This window comes from Macrobrachium nipponense, chromosome 27, assembly GCF_015104395.2.
Source record: "Macrobrachium nipponense isolate FS-2020 chromosome 27, ASM1510439v2, whole genome shotgun sequence".
NCBI lineage: Eukaryota > Metazoa > Arthropoda > Malacostraca > Decapoda > Palaemonidae > Macrobrachium > Macrobrachium nipponense.
Window position 1 is genome coordinate 63,213,782 of NC_087216.1, and position 7,204 is coordinate 63,220,985.

A 7,204-nucleotide genomic window follows, 5' to 3' on the forward strand; every position below is an offset into this window, starting at 1 on the left:
TCCTTCTGCCTACTTATTTTCTTAGGTTAGTTTTGTCTGGCCCAGTTATTTGGAAGGTACCTGCCTGAGTTTCATATTTATTATTTCCTATTTCTTATCGTAGGGTTTAATTTAGCTGTAGGTGATCTTTTTTAAAGATCTTAAGGTTGGTTTTCTCTTAATTTATACATTCATTATTTTGGTTATTATTGTTACCAACCATTACCTCTTTTTGTGTGTTTGTAAATAAATATTGTAACTTTTGTTGAGGTGTTTGTTCTATTGTTCCTAAGTTGCTGTGTTACATTTTTACTGACCGCAAATTCTGAGTAGAGACAAGAACCCTTGAAATTACGGCCGTAAATAAGGTCCGTAACAATCTGGCGACCGTGACAGGATTTGCGCGTCAGGTGTACACAGTAATTGGGACTTTGGAACGCTCCTCAGGGGGGTGGTTATAGTATTTATTTTTGAAATACCTTTCTCTCTACCACTATGGATAAATTTGGAAGACTTTGAGTTTATTTAGTCCTGCAGAGTTTTTTTAGGTCTGCCGACTGTATTAGGCATTTACCAGTACTTTAGGTAAGGTAAGGAGTCTTTGTTAGTTGTGCTAGGTGGTTAGGTATTCCGTCAAAATGACGGATACCAAGAGAAGTTATTGATAATGGTGAAGAACAGTGTTGTGCAAGGTTTGGCTGAAGCATGAAGGGTTAGTTGGGGAAAATATTAGTGATAGAGGTAGTGAATAGGGAATGATGATAGGTTAGTTGTAGATGATAATGGAATTAGTGGTGGTGCAGGTTTTTCGTTTATTTGATGATCCTCCTCAGACTGGAGTCATTTATGAATGTCCGGCCAATTTGCCTCCAAGAGGAAATATTACCAACAAACCCCCCTTCTTAACTGAAGAGAATTTAGTGCCAACAGTTTCCTACAGTTCCTGTAAATTCTGATTCAAAGGAAATTCAGGAATATGACTTAATTTGTAAAAAGATAGAGTTGTTGAAATTGGAACATGCGGAGAGGGTGAGGAGGCATGAGATAGAGATGGCCAACCTTAATTTGGAAATGGCTAGGTTACAGGGGCCCCTAACCAATTTAGCACCCCACGAGGTAGTCAGCCTGACAGGTTTAATATTGGTGCTGCATTAAAATTGGTCCCCATTTTTGATGAAAGGAATGTTCCTGAATTCTTCAAGGCCTTTGAGAGGGTATCTGCTCGGTTGTCTTGGCCACCAGAGATGTGGACAGTGCTGATTCAGTGTAAATTGGTGGGCAAGGCAATCCGGGTATATAATGCCTTGGAGGAAGGGGATAGCCAGGGATTATCACAAGTAAAAAGGCACTAATTTTAAAAGCATATGATTTGGTCCCTGAGGCATACAGGTTGAAGTTTAGGAACTTTAATAAACAGCCATCCTTGTCGTATGTAGAATTTGCCAGGTTCAGGAGGAACAGTTGACGACTGGTTGAAAAGTAACGTCAAGTTGTCACTTTTTCTTCCTTGAGAGAACTCATGCTTTTGAGGAGTTTTAAGAAATCTTGCTCCGAAAGAACTAAGAATTTATTTGGAAGAAGTAAAGGTCACTAATTTAGGTAGGGCAGCTCAAAGTGGCTGACGAATTTGTCTTGACCCATAGAACAGGTTCAGGCAATTTCGCAGCAAGGATAGAAGTAATAATGTTGTAAAGTCAGCGAATTTTCATAAAGGAATAAGAGGTGATAATAATAAGCCTAAGAATTCTGTCGTTCAGAATAATTTCCCTGTTAGTTAGAAGAATGGAAAAATTCACGAGTAAACCTGGTACTCGTGTATTTTCCAATGGAGGGGTAATTCTGGAACGAGAAATAGTAATATGAAGACTTGTTTCTGTGTAATAACCCGGTCATTTCCAAGCTCAGTGTCACGCCAGAGCAAATTATCTTCAAAGGAATAATCCTGTGGGCTTTAATGCCAAGTGCATCTCCTGACGTAAAATTACCGATTATAAATAGTGGTATGGTGGGTAATAGTACGCCCGGAGATGGAAATAATAATCCACAGGAATGACTAAAATATGATAAATACATATGGCCTGGTAAAAGTAATTTATAATTCAGTCATTATTGATGTTAGGTTTTTGAGAGATACAGGGTCTGCTCGGTCGTTAGTGCTGGAAAGCAGTTTTAAAAGGTTTGGTGAAGTATTCAGGGAACTTCATTGTTCTGGGAGGTTTTCCGAACACAATAGTTTCAGCATCCTTTAATAGAGGTAATGTTGTCATTCCCTGGGTATTATGGAAAGACCGAGTTGGCCGTTGTCGAGAGTCTTCCTATAGCTGGTATTGATGGCATATTAGGAAATGATATGATTAATAGTGATGGCCAGGAATTATTCCCAATATTGTCAGTCAATAAGTGTCCCCAGTAGCAGTTACCACTAGAGCTGCAGCAAGAGCTGCAGACTTATAAATAATGATGAAGAGTTAAATTTAAGTAGTTTAGAGGTAGACGTAGATTGTAGGAAGACCCGGGTCTGTAGTAAGTAGTGTAGTAAGTAGTGATAATGTAATTCCCGATTGGGATCGAGCAGCTTTTATTGAAGCCCAGAAGAGAGAGTTTAATTTTGATTTAGGTGATACTTCTGACTTGACGAAGCCTCGATTCTGGGTAAAAAGGGTCATTATATAGGGTGAGTCGTCCCTGGTTGCTAATGATCCCCAATGTCCGTATTGAGCAAATAGTGGTGCCTTCTCAATTTCAGAGGACAAATATTAAATTTATCTCATGATGATTCCTTCTCTGGTCATTTTGGTGTCTGGAAGACGTTCCGTAGGTTGGCTAAATGTTTTTGGTGGCCAGGAATGAAATCGTCAGTAAAACGATATAGTGAAAGAATGTCCAGTGTGCCAAGTGGTAGTAAACCTAATCAGACAATGTAAAAGCACCTTTATATCCCATACCAGCTATTGGGAGCCATTTAATGAGCTGGTAGTTGATATAGTAGGCCCTATGCCTAAAACTAAAACTGGTTTTATCTATTTACTGACTGTGATGGATCGGCATCACGATTTCCTGAAGCCATTCCCATGAAAAGTCACATCTAAGGCTGTATTTGACCAGTTGGTAATTTTCTTTTTTCGAGGTATGGGATCCCTCGTAAGATACAAACTGATTGTGAACTAATTTTACTAGTAAGGAATTTTCGAAGTAAGTGTGCAGATCTGGCCATTCTGCACGCAACTAGTGTTCCTTACCATCCAGAGAGTCAGGGAGTGGTGGAAAGATTCCATCAAACTCTTAAATCAATTTTAAGAAGATTTTGTTATGAGCATGGAGAGGAATGGGATAAGGGTCTTCCTTTTGCTCTCTTTGCTCTTAGAAGTCATCCAAATTCATCCACGGGCGTGGCTCCTTTTGAATTAGTCTTTGGACATAAAATACGGGCCCTTTAGAAATTTTATATGAAGTTTTGGAATCTGATGAAATAAAGGAGACGAACGTGGGTGAATTTGTTGATAATCTAAGAGGAAAACTTCTAGCGCCTGGAAGTTTTGCTAGAGAAAATTTAGCTAGCTCTCTCAGGCTGCTATGAAGATTAACTTATGACAAGAAAACTCGAGCACGGTCGTTTGAGCCTGGGGAATTAGTTTTGGTGTTGGGTACTGATTCGGATAACTTCCTTGAACCAAGGTATAAGGGGCCTTGGAAGGTGTTGAGGAAGGTATCCGATCTTAATTATGAAATAGAAGCTCCCGGGACCAAACGAAAGTGTCGAAGTTTTTTCACATTAATAGACTGAAACCTTATATCTCTAGTAGATCTGATCCTTTGGAAACAGGGTATGAATCGGTTTCTTTGGTGGCAGAGGTGCTTCCTGATGGGTCTGAGGAAATAATTAATCAAGTACCTTCAGATGCTTTATCCAAGAATGTGCAATGTTTGGATGGGTTAGATGAGCATCTGAAGCATCTTGATCTAAATCAAAGAAGGGAAATAGGAAGGCTTAATTCGTTCTTTTTCAGATTTGGTTAGAGATTCTCCCGGATTGACCAGTTTTAATTTAACATGATGTGGTAGTATGAGAAGCTTCACCATTAAACAAAGTCCTTATAGACTAAATCCCACTAAAATGATATAGTCAATAAGGAAATAGAATATATGCTGAAGCATGATTTAATACAACCTTCTGTTAGTCCTTGGAGCTCCCCTATAGTATTGGTGAAGAAATCCGATGGACAGTATCGATGTGTGTGGACTATCGTAAAGTTAACACCCATACTAAAAATGATTCCTTTCCTCTTCCAAGAATTGACGACTGCATAGACCGCATTGGTTCAGCAAAGTATATTACAAAGTTGGATTTGCTCAAGGGCTACTGGCAAGTTTCCTTTGTCGGATCGAGCAAGAGAAATTTCAGCATTTGTCACCCCATTCGGCTTGTATGAATGCAAGGTCATGCCTTTTGGGATGAGGAATGCTGCTTGTACTTTTCAAAGATTAATGACCGTGTGTCTGTGGGTTGAGAAGGTACCGAGATCTACATAGATGATCTTGTTGTTCACAGTAATGATTGGAAAACTCATTACTCAGGTTGGGTAAAGTTTTTGAAGCTCTCCGTGCTGCGGGCTTAGTCATTAACCTCGCTAAATGCGATTTGGTAAGGCCACAGTTGTGTATCTGGTCATGAGGTTGGTCCTGGGTCATATAGCCCCGAAACAGGCTAATGTCGAGGGCTATAACTAATCTAAAGAGACCGTGCAATGTCCGAGAAGTTTCGAAGGGTGCTAGGTATGACGGGATACATATAGGAGGTTCGTTAGGAACTTTTCTGACATTGCTCGTCCCTTGAATGATCTTTTGCTAAAAAATAGGAAATTATTTGGACTAGCGAGTGTGAAGAAGCATTCATTAAAATTAAGACTATCTTATGTCTAAACCATATTTTGATTTCTCCGAATTTTCAAGCTCCCTTTATAATTGCTGTTGACGCTAGCGATGTAGGCATTGAGGCGTTCTCTTTCAAAAGGGTGAGGACGAGGAGGTGTACCCAATATCCTACTACAGCAAAAAGTTGTTAACGGCAGAGCGTAAGTATTCAACTATTGAAAGAGGCTCTCGCCCTGATCCGTACCATATCTCATTTTAAACCATACTTAACTAATCTTTCTTTTCCAGTGGAGGTATGGACGGATCATAATCCGTTAGTGTTTATTGAACGGATGAAAGGGTCTAACCAAAGGATTTTACGTTGGGCCTTGCAGCTGCAAGAGCTCAACTTGGTAAATAATTAAACATATTAAAGGATCTGATAATAAGATCTCGGACACCTTGTCTAGGATGTAAAGTGTTTATTTTTGTTTGGTCTTTCCCTGCCTCTTTCGTTTCGCCCTGCTCGTTTCTCTGTGTTCATTTAGGAGAGTGAAAGCAAGTGCTAACTTTATGGTTTGTTCGACGTTGTTCGGTTGTTTCGTTTATTTATATGATAATTCTGGTTTTTTTTTGGTTTTTTTTTGCAGTGTTGTTTTTAGTTAAGTATTAGGTAAGAAATATTCAGTTCTATATTAGTAATAGTTTCTTATTAGCTGATAGGTAGGTCTTTGTGCCATTTATATCTTTAATTTTTAGCAAGAACTTTGGAATTTCAGAACTTTATCATTTTCTGTGATTTAGTACATTTTGTTCTTCGCTTTAGAATTATGTTCGATTAATTTTTATTTTATTTCCAGGCTTTGTATTTAATTAGACTGTTTATATATTGGTATGTTTAATTGAGGTATATTTAATGCCGACCTTTTTATTTCAGAATGTGTAATGCACAATTGTGTGTGCTTTATTAGATAATTCTATGCATGTTTACATTAAGGTTATCTTTACTTTTAAGATTGATGCTATTTAAGATTTAATTGATTCTTTAGGTTGTATAAAAAATTTTACTCTATTTGATTAAAATTTTTTTTGTAGGGGGAGAAAGGTATTAGATTAAAGTAAATTAATAATTTGTTAATTATAATTTGTTAATAGTTGTCCAACCTTTTGATCTTATTTTAGGTTAAGTTTTTTTTTAACAAGTTAGTATCGTTTATTAGTTCAATGAACTCTGTAAGGGAGTCATATGACTTCGCAGTTTTGCTTTGTTTACCGCCTTCTCCCCCGGTATTAGTGAACCATTGAGTGCCGTATTAACGATCGTTGTTTTCTCTCCTATGAGCTGTGTTGACTCGAGTGGAAGGCTTGATCGTAAGGGTGGTGATTCGTGACAGAGTTAGTTCGAGTTCCTCCTCACAGCCTGACGCTTTGCCACTTAAACTTTGGTCACTTCTGCAGTTTTGTACGGAGATTTGGAGATTTGGATCACGGCTTCTTTAATCCTTCGCTGCCTTGTGTGTGGTCGCTGGTGTTTGTCACCCGCGGCATTCGTCAGCCACGCCCCTTCCCTCGTTCTTCGGAAGTATTCTGAACGAGTTGGCCTATATCTACTGAGAACGTTGCAGTTTGTGGCGTGCGAGATCCGTTGACGTCCCGGATCTCGGAGGCTACCACCCTCGGTGTTCCCGTGGTATTTTGGTTGCCTGTAGGCATTGCAGCTTGACCCGGTTGACCTCTGCATCAGCGTCAGTGAGTTTCTTGGAACTCGTGGAGACAAGTAGGGCGGCTTTTCTACAGGTATGAGATGTTTTTATAACTATTAAGACGATCGTGAATCGCTGGGTACCTGTAGATTTGCACGCCCTTGTTTGCAGTACGTCTTCTGGATCTTGTATGACCTGAGAAAATGATTCACTAAGCCTTTCGTGATTATTCCTTTCAATCAATTTGTAAGGTTATTTTTTGTAATGTATTGTTTATTAACTTAAGTTAGTTTGTATGTATTAGGTAGAAATAATTTTAAGTTTCCCCTCTTATTTTCTCTTGCTTCCTTCTCTGCTTACTTATTTTCTTAGGTTAGTTTTGTCTGGCCAGTTATTTGGAAGGTACCTGCCTGAAGTTTCATATTTATTCCTATTTCTTATCGTAGGGTTTAATTTAGCTGTAGTGATCTTTTAAAGATCTTAATGGTTGGTTTTCTCTTAATTTATACATTCATTTATTTGGTTATTATTGTTACCAACCATTACCTCTTTTGTGTGTTTTGTAAATAAATATTGTAACTTTTGTCGAGGTGTTTGTTCTATTGTTCCTAAGTTGCTGTGTTACATTTTTACTGACCGCAAATTCTGAGTAGAGACAAGAACCCTTGAAA